The sequence below is a fragment of the Gorilla gorilla genome, chromosome 7 (assembly GCF_029281585.2).
Source record: "Gorilla gorilla gorilla isolate KB3781 chromosome 7, NHGRI_mGorGor1-v2.1_pri, whole genome shotgun sequence".
NCBI lineage: Eukaryota > Metazoa > Chordata > Mammalia > Primates > Hominidae > Gorilla > Gorilla gorilla.
In genome coordinates, this window is record NC_073231.2 from 32,586,915 (window position 1) to 32,602,975 (window position 16,061).

General features: G+C 48.6%; 1 protein-coding gene across 8 annotated transcripts in view; it reads right to left on the reverse strand.

Moving 5' to 3' along the window:
- Window positions 1-15,782, reverse strand: part of ZNF395 (zinc finger protein 395) — a 41,121-nt gene extending 25,339 nt beyond the window's left edge. The window contains exons 1-2 of one of the 8 annotated variants that reach the window (XM_063709163.1): window positions 15,690-15,782; window positions 4,569-4,692 (exon numbers count right to left, since the gene is read on the reverse strand). The gene's annotated coding sequence lies outside the window, so the exon portion shown is untranslated. Of the gene's footprint in view, window positions 1-4,568; window positions 4,693-14,367; window positions 14,714-15,300; window positions 15,426-15,689 lie in introns of those variants that run through there. The other 7 variants (XM_055348302.2, XM_055348305.2, XM_055348301.2 and 4 more) reach the window with 7 other exon arrangements.
- Window positions 15,783-16,061: the final 279 nt, after the last annotated feature.

The following is a 16,061-nucleotide window of genomic DNA, read 5'->3' on the forward strand; positions in this document are numbered from 1 at the left end:
AGACTGATGTGCATTCAGGAATGTTCTAACAGCTATCACTTATCAAAGACTTAAGTGCCAGTCAACTTGCTGAGCATTTCGCAGACTGTGTCTCATTTAATCCCCCACAAATAACCCATGAGATTATAAATACCATCATCATTCCCATTTTACAGATGAGCAAACTGAATCTCAGGTTGAGTAATTTTCCCAAGGCCACGAAGCTAGAAAATGACAGAACTCAGAATGTGAGCCCAAATGTGTCTGATTTCAAAAGCTATGTTTGTTTGTTTTGAGACAGGGTCTCCCTCTGCCACCCAGGCTGGAGTGCAGTGGCATGATCACAGCTCACTGCGGCCTTGACCTCCCAGGTTCAAGCTATCCTGCCACCTCAACCTCCCAAATAGCTGTGACTACAGGTGCATGCCACCACATCTGACTCATTTTTGTATTTTTTGTAGAGACAGGATTTCACCATGTTGCCAAGGCTTTTCTCGAATTCCTGGGCTCAATCGATCCTCCTGCCTCAGCCTTCTAAACTGCTAGGATTACAGGTGCGAGCCACCAGACCCAGACAAGCTATGCTCTTTCTACTATGTTGTACAGCCAGGAAATGTATGCATCAAGTGACAGACCAAACTAGATGACCACATAAGCTTCCTTGTTTTTAAAAACTTGAGTCACCAAGAGGCTAATGTGGTGTTAGTGGCTGTGGCATGGAATGGGAAATGTGCATTATGACAGCAAAGAATCAAGCATGGGATCCCCCAGGAGCAGGGCGACAATTCTTCTTATTTCACCCTTTACAAATATCCCAAAGAGAATGTACAAACAGTCAGGGCTGCCTTAAGCTCAGACTTCCGGCTGGGCGCAGTGACTCATGCCTGTAATCCCAGCACTTTGGGAGGCCAAGGCAGGTGGATCACTTAAGGTGAGGAGTTCAAGACCAGCCTGATCAACATAGCAAAACCTCATCTCTACTAAAAATACAAAAGTTACCTGGACATGATGGTGGGTACCTGTAATCCCAGCTACTGGGGAGGCTGAGGTATGAGAATTGCTTGTACCTGGGAGGTTGCAGTGAGCCAAAATCATGCCACTGCACTCTAGCCTGGGTGACAGAGTGAGACCCTATCTCAAAAAAAAAAAAAAGTTTTAAAAAAAAGCTCAAACTTCCCCATTGTGACCTTGGCCAAATGACCTCACCTCTCTGTGCCTCAGTTTCCTCATGTGCAAAATGAGAAAAAGTATTGATCCTATCCCAGAGGATAATTTGGGGCTTTAATGAGGCAATGAATTTTTTTTTCCAGAAGTGCCTTGATTTTTTTTAAGTTGCCAAGCTCCCCTTCCTAGAGATTCTGATCCCCCAGGTCTGAGAGAGGAAACAGTGAGAAAATGCATGTTGGATACCGAGCACTGTGCCTAGCAAAAGTGCGCGATAAATGCTGACCTGAAAAAAAAGTAGACACCAAATCCCGGGCAGTGAAGAGCCAAACCTATGGGAAAATTATCAGAAATAGTTTGTGCAAATGCGGGGGAAATACAGTAAATTTTAACATCAACAAGGGCAGTGTAAGAGATGGTAAGAAAAAAATGAAAACCATGCAAGAGCTCTATGGAAACAGTCACACCCAGTAAAGAGACCTGATGTCACTGTGGAACGCACTGTCATCTACTGTGGCCACGAAGGCCAAAAAGGAAAAAGACATTTTGTCCAGCGCCACTGCAAAAGCACTAAAACAAAAAGAAACACACTGCCCACCCCCATCCTATAAAATCAACCGCACTGGGAACACTGGTTATTTCCCGTCAAGAAAGATGAGGCCAGGTATGGAGGCTCACACCTGTAATCCCAGCACTTCGGGAGGCCAAGGCAGAGGATGGCTTGAGCTCAGGAGTTCAAGACCAGCTTTGGCAACACAGGCAGACCCCATCTCTACAAAAAATACAAACATTAGCCAGGCGTGGTAGCATGTGCCTGTAGTCCCAGCTACTCAGGAGGCTGAGGTGGGAGGATCACTTGAGCCTGGGAGGTTGAGGCTGCAGTGAGTTGTGTTTGCCCCATGCATTCTAGCCTGGACAACAGAGTGAGACGCTGTCTCAGGGCCGGGGGGGATAAAAAAAGATGACTTATAAGGCCAGAGGACCATTAACCTAAATGTGCTGTGTGACAGGGAAGGCAAGCTAAGAAGGCAGTGCTCTTCAGGACAAAGGATCAAGGCCAGGAGGGCCCCAAGAGAATCCACCAAGTAGGAGAGAGGAGTAGAATGCCAACTTGGTCACCAAATATTGAAATGACAGAAAAGGGAGGCCCCACTAACATCAGCTGGAGACCAAAGAGGGGATGCTGGAATACCCCAATGAAGGCAAATGAAGTGCATACTGCATTTGGACAGTGAATGAATGCACGAGTGGGGTTGCCCTAGGGTCCAACTAGCACTGCTTCATTACAGACTGCATGGAGATCTGAGGTTGAATGCACGTAAAATCGTGAAGGCTGCAAAGGGGCCTCTGCCTCTCCCCACCCAGGTGGCCAGGGACACCGGCCCACAACCGGCCGCAAAGCTGTCTTCGGGAAGGGCACAGCCACTCCTTCCCTTGCCACACTGGCTCCTAAATGCATGGGTTTGATCTGATAGGATTAATTCTCATGTTTTCCACAAGTTCTATAGAGAGATAGAGATGAAGGCCAGAATCGTAAACAGTGGCACATGCCATTCTTCTGTAATTAACATAAACTGCTAATAACAGCCACGTGGCCGCATTCTAGATGCCTTTAAAGAACATCATGCTTCCAAACGCCTCACGCTTTGCTTGAGTGTTTAAGCCACACTGGATTACAAAGGCAGCCTGGAGAAGAACCGCAGGTGCGGTGACGGTCTCCAGGCCAAGTGAACTGAGTTTAGAATTTCCCATCCAGAGTCCACAACGGGCTGCCCGTTCGGCCTGTGATTCTTTTCCACACAACCACTATCAACATACGGGTCAAAGTCCTCAGGGGTTGGGGGGCGGGAACCAGGCAGAATTAACTAGGAGGCCCAGAAGAGCCCTTCCCAATACCAACCCTTCCCACAAACCAGCAATGGTATGTGCGACCTGTGAGGCCGGTGAGCACCCACCTAGCACACTCTAAATCCTGCCCCCTTGTCTTCAAATAACTGCTTAATGTCTGAGCACAGGGCAGGCATCCCCCCCCCCCCCCCCACCCCACAGTAACTCTAAGCAAGGAACTGACCCCATAATGCATCTTTGTTACAATGTACAACTCAAGAACCCTACGGCCCAGCAGTTCCACTTTCTCAGTACCTACCCCAGAGAAAACTCACAGGTGCTATAGAGGTCTGTGCAGCAATGTTTCTTGGTATCAGCGTTTTTAACAGTAAAGGATCTGGAAATGACTGAAGTGCCCATGAATTAGGGAAAGGTGAAGTAATTGTGTAGCCTTCTAATTCAAAGGGAGACGGGGCAGAGGTTAAACAAAATCAAGCAGACCTTTGCATAGGAGCCGGGAACTATCACCAAGCACCCTGTTGAGGGAGGGAGAGGCAATTCAGTAAAGAGACCTTATGTAATCCACAGCCAATGCACTTAACTTTTTGTAAGTCCTATAGGTATAGATGTGAGTATGTGAGGCATCTGAAGAACAGCAAGTCCATGAAAGTGCTGGACCTCTGGGGAAGGGACTGGGATTAGGAACAGTCATCAAGGAAAACTTTCTGATTGCTGCAGAAGTTTTGCATTTTTCCCCTCCAGAGAATGTGTTCGTGTACTAACTTGCACAATGAAAATTTCATTTAATTTTTTTTAAAAAAAAGAAAAGAAACAGTCCCTGTTCAATGCATTTCAATAATATGTTTGGGGGCAATTTCACCCTGAATCTGGGCCACGCTTCCCAGCGGCTGTGAGCTCAGCAGCGCACATCTGCGTTTCCAGTCAGCAGTGGGCTTTGCAGCACAGATCTTGTTTCAATATTACAAGCCCAACTCCGCAACTCTGTGGATTGTTAAATTTATATGCTAGTTCAAGGAAAAGGCAGGGAAAAAAGAGAAAGTATGTCAATGGGACTTCTGGTCATCCAAAGGGATGTCCTAGGAGTAATTCCAGTTCTTCCAACCCAGCACTGCAGCACTCCAACACAACACACACGTTCCCTAATAAGCCAGCCCTTGCCCAATCACACTTCCTCCATACCAGGCCTAGCTGTCTGTGGTTTTGACTCTTTCAGCTGGGAATCAGGATTCCTAATATAAATCCAAATCCCCTGAGCTAATGAGAAAAAAGAATCTGAACATCCCATTGCACAAACTCTAAAACATTATTATTCACTCACTGGGGACTCCTAACCACATAGGATACTGCTTTTTAAACAGACACGCACCCCCCACCTCCTCCTCAAAGCACTACCTATAGAGTCCTTAGAAATACAAAATTGGCTGTGCACAGGTAGCTCATGCCTGTAATCCCAGCACTTTGGGAGGCCAAGGTGGGAGAATCACTTAAGGCCAGGAGTTCGAGATCAGACTGAGCAACACAGTGAGACCCTGTCTCTAAAAAAAATTTAAAAATTGGCCGGGTGTGATGGCACCTACCTGTGGTCCCAACTGCTTGGGAGGCTGAGGTAGGAGAATGGCTTGAGCCTGGGGAGGTCAAGGCTGCTGCAGTGAGCTGTGATTGTGCCACTGCACTCCAGCCTAGGAAACAGAGCAAGACTGTCTAAAAAAAAAAAAAAGAGAGAGAGACAAAATTACAATATTTAGAACCTACTGAGCAAAACTAACTTATGGCAATAGAAATCAGATTTGTGGTACTTCTGGTTGGGGGTGGGGCTTATCTGGAAGTGGTCACGAGGAACTCATCTGGGGTGATGGAAATGTTCTGTCTCCATACGTATGTGTCGAAACTGATTAAACAGCACACTTAAGATCTGTGCTGTATGTAAATTACACCTCAATTTAAAAAATAACTCCTCACACACAGTTTCTCTCCCGGCTGCAGCAGAACTCTGAGCTGTCCTATCAGACGTCGGAAATCTCTGTTGTGCTATGCAAGGAGCATGAGTACCATGGCGACAGTCACCATAAAAATAGATAACAAGATTAAAATGGACACAGGACACATGAATTTAAGAACAGCACACCAAGAGCAATTCATTTTCAGCAGAAGAAAAATAGAAAGAGGAGAGGGAGTTTTCAATTCCTCCGGCACTTTGACAAGCAGCCACTGACTGAATGCGGTTGTTTTTACTAAGAGAGTTGTATATGGCTTCCTGATACTCAAAGGACAAAAAGGCTGACAACTGGTTTTTTGTGTTTTGTTTTTCTTTTTCTTTTTGTTGCCCAGGCTGGAGTGAAGTGGCACCAGCACAGCTCACTGCAGCCTTAACCTCCCCGGGTTCAGGTGATCCTCCTCCCTCAGCCTCCCAAGTAGCTGCAACTGCAGGTGCACACCACCACGCCCAGCTCATTTTTGTATTTTTTATAGAGATAGGGTTTCACCATGTTGCCCGGGCTGGTCTCGAACTGCTGGGCTCAATCAATCCTCCCACCTCAGCCTCTCAAAGCAGCTGGGACCACAGGTAGTCTCAAAGTGCTTGGATTACAGGCGTGAGCCACCATGCCCAGCTGGGAACTACTATTTCTTATCATATTTTGCTTTTTTTAAAAAAAGGCCGGGCTCACGCCTGTTAATCCCAGCACTTTGGGAGGCTGAGGTGGGAGGATCACCTGAGGTCAGTTCAAGACCAGCCTGGCCATCATGGTGAAACCCCATCTCTACTAAAAAAATTCAAAAATTAGCTGGGCATGGTGGCAGGAGCCTATAATCCCAGCTACTCTGGAGGCTGAGGCAGGGAGAAATGCTTGAACCCATGAGGCAGAGGTTGCAGTAAGCTGAGATCACACCACTGCACTCCAGCCTGGGCAACAGAGCAAGACTCTGTCTCAAAACAAAAAAAAAAGGCATGTTAGCCTAACTTTCCCCCAAACCCACTATATGTAGCTCAGGGAACCAAATCACAGCAATTCAACAAGCACAGTTGATGTGACAGACACCATGTGAGGCACAAATGATACAGAGACAAAGGAGACTCAGGCCTGTCATCAAATGTACAAAAATTTTCAACTCTAGTTCTAAATAACTAGGTCCTGCCTATGCTTTTCTCATACATCTAAAACTGCCATTTGTTAAGTCAGCGCACCCCAAAATTGCTTCATCCCATATAAAAAGAGCACTTTCTTGCCAAATACTGATTTCTCAAATGCCAAAATGCAAGCATAAATCATGTGGAGACAAAAATCATCTTACAATATTCTCCAAAGATGAGATAAACCTCTATTCTCTTTGCAGAGCTAAGAAACTTTTGCTAAGTGATTTAGTCCAAGCAGTGACCTGCACAACAACAAAAACAACAACAAAAGTAATCCAAAAATATCAGGAAGAGGAATCTAAAAGTTTTAAATGATCAGGGCGGATTCTAAATAAAGCATATATTTCAGTGAAAGTTAAGCAGAATTAAACTAAAAAAAAAATTTCATATGTAAGCTATAAGTAATACATATGCAAAAATTAAAAAAAAATTTAAGCCAGAAGCAGTGGCTCATGCCTATAATCCCAGCACTTTAGGAAGCTAAGATGGGAGGATCCCTTGAGCCCGGTGGGTCGAGGCTGCAGTAAACCATGATTGCGCCACTGCATTCCAGCCTGGCAACAGAGTAAGATCCTGTCTCAAAAAATTTTTTTTTAATTCAAATTACAAATTTATTGTCTGATATAAACTAAACATATGTTTTCCTGGAAAATCCCACTTTAAAATGTCTTTAAATTGATCTGCCCTGTATTCTCTTTATCGCTAAACTGAAGAGCAATCAGATGGCTCCGTCTCATCACTGGTGTCAGGATGGTGCTGAGCAAGGTGCTCCTGGGGATATAAATCCACAGTGCGGGACAGGAAGTGGGAGGAGACATTCAAGGTCACTCCACATTCTCCACGGCCAAGCAGAGGACCCAGCACCCACTAACAGCCCCCTCTTGATTTAGTCATCATCCCGAATAGAAGTGGCATGATGATCCCACCTTTTTTTTTTTTTTTTTTTTTTTTTTTGAGAGATGGAGTCCCACTCTGTCGCCCAGGCTGGAGTGCAGTAGCATGATCTCGGCTCACTGCAATCTTTGTCTCCTGGGTTCAAGTGATTCTCCTGCCTCAGCCTCCGGAGTAGCTGGTGTTACAGGCAAGCAACACTATGCCCAGCTAATTTTTGTATTTTTAGTAGAGACGGGGTTTCACCATGTTGGCCAGGCTGGTCTCAAACTCCTGACCTCCAGCGATCCACCCGCCTCGGCCTCCCAAAGTGCTGGGATTACAGGTGTGTGACACTACACCCAGCATGATCCCACTACTTGTCTACATGTCAATCTGTGTTGTTCATTATTACTGGCCATTTCCCGGCCCCCCCCACCACCAACCTTCTTGCTTTTCCTAAGGACCAAATTTAATTTTCAGCAGCCCTGGGGTCACAAACTGAGTTCTGACCCAATTTAAAATAGTTCTCATCCTTGGTTTCCTTTTTTTGAGTCGAGGTCTCACTCTGTCACCCGGGCTGGAGTGCAGTAGTGCCACAATCACGGCTCACTGCTCCTGGCTCACTGTAGCCTCAAACTCTAGGCCCAAGTGAGCCTCCAACATCAGCCTCCTAAGAGCTGGGACCATGGGCAGGTGTACCATCATGCTTGGTTAATTTTTCTATTTTTCGCACAGACAAGTTCTCTCTCTGTTGCCCAAGCCAGTCTTGAATTCCTGGGCTCAAGCAATCCACCCACCTCAGTCTCTCAAAGTGCTGAGATTACAGGCGTGAGTCAATGCACCTCGCCTGTTTTTTGTTTTGTTTTGTTCATCCTTTCTAAAATGATCCCAGAAGGGTCTCTCAAAAATGCTGGGACCTATTTATAAACATTTTTAAAGAACACACTTGATGATACTGACTCAAATACTTGCCACTGAAGGTAAAGCCCCATTCTATGTGTCTTGCGGCTTTGACAAGTCACATATTAAATAACTGACCCTAGAAATTGGAAGAGACTTTGGAGGTCGGCCTAATTCCTGTCCTTCTCTTCTACCGCATCCCTAATCAACAGCATTCAGCCCTACTTGAATACCGCCAACAGCCGTAAGCTCACTACTTCCTGGGCAGACATTTCCTCTGTTGGACTGCCAGCTAGAAAATCCTTTTTCATATTGAACTGAAATCTGCTGTCCCAGTCTTTCGGGTCAAAGGGGACCTCAAAGTCTATCAACTTCAGCATGATCGCTGATCATTCTACAGACAAGGAATCATGTAATCATGCCATAAATTAGGAATCTGCAGCTACAGAGAATAAAGTCACTGTTTCATCTATTGGTTGTATTCGAACACCAGGAGTAAAAATGAACGTCTCCTCCTTCCTATGTCTGATAACCAGGAAAATATTTGAAGGTGCTACTGCGTACCCAGTGCATGAATACAGTTTAGTTATTCCCTATCCTACAGCATCCTACTCTCCTTTCCAGGATCAAGTCTTACTTGCTCATGTCCCTATTAACTCTTGGCTCTCCAGGGTCCAAATGTCACCTGACCAGCCAAGGTCATTAAGACTAGATCTTATGATTAGATCACTGAATTTCTGATCCTGTTATAAACTGCATTCAATTTTTTAAAAGCCATATCTTAGAGCTAAGCTCAGTGGCCCATGTGCGTAGACCCAGCCACTTGGGAGGCTGAGGCAGAAGGATCGCTTCAGCCCAGGAGTTCGAATCCAGCCAGGACAACATGGCAAGACTCATGACTCTCTGAAAAAAATAAAAATAGAAACAAATAAAAATAAAAGCCTCATCCACTGAAGGCTCACACTGAACTGATGAACAACAGAAAAATCCCAGCGCTTTTTTTCTCCATGCCCTGCCCCTCCTCAGTGGACCTGTGCCAACCTGGGGTCAAAGACTCTGTCTTCCACTGTGACTCTAGTTTCTGACCTTGAGCTTGACACAGCGAGCAGGCACTCAAGATTAATCACTGAATGAATCATCTACTTCACCCTATCTTGTCCTTGAACCATAAAAAGTTTTAAAAATTGCAGATGTCCCCACTGTGGAATATATACACAACTAGAAAAGACAAATAATACAAACGTTAAAAAAAAAAAAAACAAAGCTGCATCCCTCAACCCAACCAGAAGCAACTGGTATTTGTATTTTGATATACTATTTTGGTGTATTTCCTTCCAATTATTTTCTAAACACATTGCTTTTTTAACATTTGAAGTCACACTGTAGATGTCCCTTAACTTTTGGCAAAAACATTTTTCCCTGTTATTTTAAAGCTATTCCTAAACATTATTTTTCATGACTTCATAACATTCTATTTTAAAGATATCAGAATTCACTTATTTATTACCTCTAGCCCACACCATTGGATATTTAGGTTATTCCCAAGTTTTTACTAGAGCTTTAAAAAAAAAAATCTCTGAATAATCTCTGTGCATAAATCATCATCTACATTGTGGATATGGTCTCAGCTACATCCCCAGAAGTGGTATTATCTTATCAGGATACTGAAAATCTCAAAACACTACAATTCAAATTCTTAAACCTAAATCAGACTTTAAATTCATCCCTTACTGAATTTTCTGTTTTCTTTTTAATTTGCACTCCTAATTCTAGACGACTGAACCTTGATTTGTCTGCAAAACCAGCAATTCCTCTCACTTCTGCGCCACTAACAAATCTGATGAGCGCGCCTTCTCTGTCTTCACCGCCAACACTGGGAAAACGTTGAACAGATCAAGGCCAAGAATAGAACCCTACTGTACTCATTTTCAGATCTCCTTCCAGGCTGCCTCAGTGCCAATAATTAACAGTTTCACATAGGATTGTTAAATTAATAACACCATCCAGCCCACGTCTTACCACTTATGATTTAATAAGGACCATCATACCTCAAAAAACTGTTAAATACTTTACTGAAGCCAAAATGTACCATAGTTGCTGCACTATTCTCTGGCCTAGTAAACAAACCACCATATAAGACAGGAAATAGATTTAATTTGATACGATTCAGCTGGCTTCTGGTTATCCTTGCATCCGATAGCCACAAATTGTTAAAATGCACTTCAGTTTCATTTTGTTAATGTTTCAAAAGCAGTATACTTTTTCTTTGAGACAGGGTCTCACTCTGTTACCCAGGCTGGAGTGCAATGACATGATCTCAGCTCACTGCAGCCTCCACCTTCTGCAGGGCTCAAGCAAGCCTCCCGCCTCAGCCTCCTGAGTAGCTGGGAGTACAGGCATGCACCACCACACCCTGCTAGTGTGTGTGTGTGTGTGGGTGTGTGTGTGTGTGTGTTTCGATGGAGTCTCGCTCTGTCGCCCAGGCCAGAGTGCAGTGGCACAATCTCAGCTCACTGCAAGCTCTGCCTCCTGGGTTCATGCCATTCTCCTGCCTCAGCCTCCCAAGCAGCTTGGACTACAGGCGCCCACCACCATGCCTGGCTAAGTTTTTGTATTTTTAGTAGAGATGGGGTTTCACTGCGTTAGCCAGGATGGTCTCGATCTCCTGACCTCGTGATCTGCCCACCTCGGCCTCCCAAAGTGCTGGGATAACAGGCGTGAGCCACCACGCCCAGCCCCAGCTAGATTTTTTATCTTTTGTAGAGACAGGGTCTCAACCACGTTGCCCAGCCTGGTCTCAAACTCCAGGGCCCAAGCAATCCTCTTGCCTCAGGCTCCCAAAGTGCTGGGATTACAGGTGTGAGCCACTACAGCCGGATCAGTATTTTTAAATAATTGATTTTAGTCCCACCTGTAAACATCAGGGTACTATTGGTCAGTCTCTCTCACCAGTGGCTCATCTGGGACGAGCTCTTAGTCTTGGGTGGTAAATCAGACTATTCTAGGTCACAGAGTCCTGAACTTAGTCACTTCAGCTGGACCCCAAATCAGCCTCGTCTGCTGGGAGCCATTTGGATCAATACCAAGCTCCTGAGAATTGTACGTCATATGGCACTTGATGGCTGTGACTCACACCTCACCAAGGTATGACCTCGACGTCACTCTCAGCGATCCCTGCCAGCCAGAAGCGGAAAATGGAAAGGCTGGAGAAATCTTGGGGTCACTTGAAACTTGCCTTACTACGGAGAACACAGGTCAAAGCCCTCTATAATTCCATTCCCATCATCATAAAAATATTTCAAAGTCCCAGCCAGCAGCTCCTCAAAAAGTGCTATTGACTTGCCTAAAACAAATCCGGTGCACAGAAATATCTCAGATTCCATAATGCCACACTCCTACCTGGAATCCTCAGTGGCCACCCAGAGCCCATGACAGCAATCCCGAATTTCCTGGCCCAGCATTCGAGTCTCTTGAAAACTGAGGTCGCAAAGCAAAACGCCTACAGGACTAAGTGAAGAATGGAAAGTGACTGGACTGAGGCAAAAGGAAGCCTGGGGACCACGAGCCTGTCTCCTGTCCATAGGGGACAGCCTTCTCAGCTTGAGATGAACACCAGATCTGACTCTTTAAAAGAGCTGCAAATCCAGAGATTTTTCTGGATTTTTTTCCCCAATTTTTAAACACCTTTATGTAGTCCAAACTAGAACACATCCACATGCTTAAAACACTCCCTGGCCACCGGTTTACAACCTTTGCCCTGTATATGACCCCAGCCCACTTTAACAACTTGATTTCTCCCTAATCTTTCACAAGAACCCTCTGTTCTTCTCTCTCACACAATCATAGACTTTACACTTTCCTAACTCCAAGGCTTTGCCCACTCTATACCTCCCCACATCTGCAGCACCCTGAGACACCAAAAACAGTTCATCCCAGACTTCCTTCCCTGTCCCTAAACGTTTTTCCAAGCCACACCAGCACAGAACACGCCCCCCTCCTCTGAACCCCACAGGTAGTTATTCTTCATGTTGGCATTTAATCATCTTGGCTTGCTCCTTAATCAAGGTGTCTCTCATCTTTCCAAAGAGACTGTAAATCTTCCACCCTTCCTCATGCTTTCTTCCACCTTCAGTACTACAGTAGCTCTTCAAACAGCTTAATACTCACTGAATGCGAAAACTCTCTGTTTTTCAAACTGTGGGTTATGATCCATTAGAGAACGATTAGATCAACTTAGTGGGAGACAAGAGGTTTTTAAATGAAAAATAATAGACTAGAAAATAGAAATGTCAGAGATGACACCAAGCAAAGGGAGGTAGGTACTTCATGAACTTAGATTAGATTTTTATATACATGATTGTATGTACTAGGTCACGATGTAAATTTCATTTCTTAATGTAAGTCACAGTCAAAACAGTACAGACACTGCTTTACAATGAGTAAATTAGCTTGACCACTGCTTCATGCGATTATTCTTTGGACAATCAGACACACTCCATAAAGAAAAATATCTGATTCCCAAGTCCTCTTCTACTAGTTCACTGATCTTGCATTTCAGAGAAACAAGGAGGCTAAGTAACAGTAATTACTTTCTCAGCTCATTCCACAACTTTTTGCAATCATCATTCAAATTCAGATGTTGCAAGTTGAGGCTTGGGGAATTTGTTCAGCAAACCACCCTGTGTCACCCTTGCAACATGAACAGAGCTCAAGAAAAAAAGCACCAGCTCCCCTCTACTTGCAGGGTGCCAGGCTCTGGTTGGAACAGCCCTGGGAATCACAATATCCCTAGGGCTAATGTCCTCCTGCCTCACTCTCTCACTCCTACCCCCCAACCCTCCACCCCAGAAAAGTTCAAAATGTTTCAAAGCCCAGCAATTTACTGACTTTAGCAAATCCCATTCTACACCGTTCTAACCTCCAATCCACCCTCGAGATTAGAAGAATCAACAGCCCATACTCCTCAGGGCCCAATTGCCCACAGTTGCTTTTCCAACTTCAGGTTCAGAATCGAGCAATGTCATGTGAATGGCAGTGCAGCAGAGGGAAACAGAAGCCCCTAGGTTCAGGCCTTGAGTACCACTCAGAGGCATCCTCCGCTGCCCCCCTATTACCAGCAGCCTCCCAACTTCTCTGAGCCCCTTCCCTCTCCCGGCATCTGCAGCCTCTGCAACACTGTCCCCCCTGGGCTCCCCCATCTCAGAGCCATAGCTGCTTGCAGGATACTAACATCTGGATATCTTAGCAGCCACAAGAAACTTCTCTATAGCCTGAGTAGCCAATTCCTTCTCTCCAAAATACACATTTCCGATTTCTCAAGTTACCAACTACAGCAATTCCAAGGCCCTGGCGTTGAATCAATTTCCACCAAGAATTAATTTCCATTCATCTCATCCCTTCACCCTGCCCTGTAAACAGATTATTTCAACAGTAATGTTTCTCAAACCCACCTTTTTCACTTCCAGTGATCCCAGCGCAAACTCTGGCCACCCTGCAACTGCAACAGCCTGCTCACTGCTGTGTCCCCCTAACACAACTTTCCAAAACCCTTCCATTACAGTTGTTCATTACACCATTCCCTCACTCGAAAACCTTGAATGTCTCCTTAGGACATACAGGGTGGCATGCAATCACCAAAAGGGCTAAGACTTTCACAATCTCAACCATTGTTCCTCTCCACCTCTATCTCCTACTGTTCAGGATACATTCCCTGGTCTGGCTAAGGACATCTCCTTGTCTCTCTGGAAAGCCATGTTCATTCCCACCTCACAGCCTATCTCAAGAGCGTCAGCCTCCAGTCCTGGTGACTGATCCCTGCCCACAACTCCCTTCTCTGACTCCAACAGAACTATTTCTGCACCTCGCACTTTGACAGTTACCATTCCCTCTTGGCGTCTGATTTCACATGCTGACATCCTTCTGTCCCCTCTATGAGGGTAGAAGCCCTGGAGGGAGCGAATCATCTCTTACACCTTTTGTCTCCTCTCTCCCCGAGACAGGTACGAGCCTCTGCTCCTCTGCTCCACTTTGTAAATTATCCCACCTGTTACTTTCTTCTCCTCTTGTCTTTGGGCCCTACGGGTGAGTTACTCTCCACAGGCATAATTTACTTCAAAACTTAGTACTCCAAGTCCCTTCCCCCATCTCGTCTTTCCTTTATCTGATATACTCCCTCTCCAGCATCTCCACTAACTCAGGCAGCCACTGCACATTAACTTGAACGTAAACTCCTAAATCACTTTCACCTAGTCCTAGGCTTCCTGAAGCCTGGGGTCTCTTCGGTGCCTCTCCCACCTCCCAGAGGGCCTGGCACCGTGCTGAGAGCACAGCAGCTCCCCGAAAGGACCTGTGGAGTTGAACTTAATGGCCGTGTTTCCCTGTGTTTCGAGGTATTTGCGACCAGGCGCTTCTGTTTACACAACGCCTAGGGAGGGTGTCAAGAAGACCTTAGATACCTGTGGATCACTCACTTTGAAGCAAAACCCCCAGGTGTACCTTTCTAGAAAGGGGGTTCTAAGGAAAGCAGCGCCGGCCTGCAGGAATCCCCCGCGCCTGGTAGCCTGGCATCATGGGAATGCCTGCCCGGTGGAAGTCCTCCAAGGCCACAGGGAACTGGCCAGGGCTGCCCAAAACCGGGAGGCGGCGGCTGCACCCCTTCCCGCTGGCCAGGTGGGCTTCTTTAGGTCTCTGAGTCAGTTCCAAAGTGAGGGCGCTGAGCCCTGCACTCCCAGGCAGGGAAGAAAACGCTGCCTTGGAAATTGTTTGCACAAGACAAACTCCCTGTGCAGCCCCGCCCCCGCCCCCCCCCCCCCGGCACCCGCGTGAGCCCACGGTGCCACCGCCGGGGAGGGCCAGGGGCACGGGCGGAGGCGAGACCGGGCGAGAGCGTGCGGGCAGAGGGGGCGGTGGCCGCCAGGGCGGGAGGGACGCGGGTCGCCCGCGGGCGGAGGGTGTGTCCCTCTGTCCCGCCCGTCCCGCAGCCTGGCCTCGCGCGCCGGCCGGAGTGGGCAGGAACCGGCAGAAACGCGCGGGGCGCGGGAGGGCCGGGCGCGGGAGGGCCGGGCGGGCGGCCCCGCCGGAAAGGGCCGGGGAGGGGCAGGCGGGCCGGTCCCTGTCCCTGCGAGGGGCGAGTCCCGACTGCCCGAAGTCGGGAGGGGGCTCCGAGAGGGGGGGGCGCCGGCGGAGGGCGAGGTAAACAAGGCGACGCGGGGGAGCGGCAGCCACCCAGCCCGCCACCCCGGCCCTGCCGCAGCGCCCCGCGCCCCGCCCGCCGCGGCCCCGGCCTCCCAGACCCCCGGACCCCCCAGGCCGCCGGCCCGACAGCCGCGGGCGCGCGGGGCGTGGGAAGTTCGCGGCCGCCCCCGTCCCCGGCTGCCGCGCCGCTAGGTCCCCGCGCAGCTCACCTCGGCCCGCCACGAGCGGCAGCACGCGCCCGGCTTCCCCGGCTCGGACGGCTCGGCTCGGACGGCTAGCTCAGCTCCGGGCTGCAGCGGCCGCGGCCCTGCCCGCCCTCCCGGCGCGGCCCGCGGCCCGGCTCCGCTCCGGCCGCCCGCCGAGGCTCGGTTGGCGCCCACCTGGCCGGCCTGCCCTCCTCCCCGGGACACTGCGCTCACGTACGCGGCCGCGGCCACAACCCGGCCCGGATTCCCGCCCGGGAAGGGAGCGGAGCAGCACGCCAGCCCCTGCCAGCCGGCGCCCAGCGGCGACACTCGGGACACACCCCCGCCCGCCCCCCGCGCCTCCGCGCCCCCGCACCCGCCCAGCACGCCCCCAGCGCGCCTGGGCTACACACCCCCGGCCGCCCGTAGACAGTCGGCGCTCAATAAGTGCCCGAGCGACTCCTCGCGCACATGCGCACTTGAACCTGACCGAGTGGTGACCCCCCCACACACACACACACCGCCCCGCCCCTCGATCGGAACCGGCAGCTGCAGCCCGGAGCCAAACTTGAGGCTTGGCTTTTCGCACCGAGCCAAAGTTTCTCTCGCTGTTGTTTTTCCAGGCCTGCCTCTGGGACAGGCTCCTCCGAGAGGGGCCGGGCTCGACCCAGGACGGGAAGGGAGCCAGACAGCTGGGGCGCCGCAGACGGGAGCTCGGCTGGGGCCTGGGGGACCCAGGCGGCGCAGCCCCGGCCGCCCCAAGCGCCCATGCCCGCGCCAGTGGG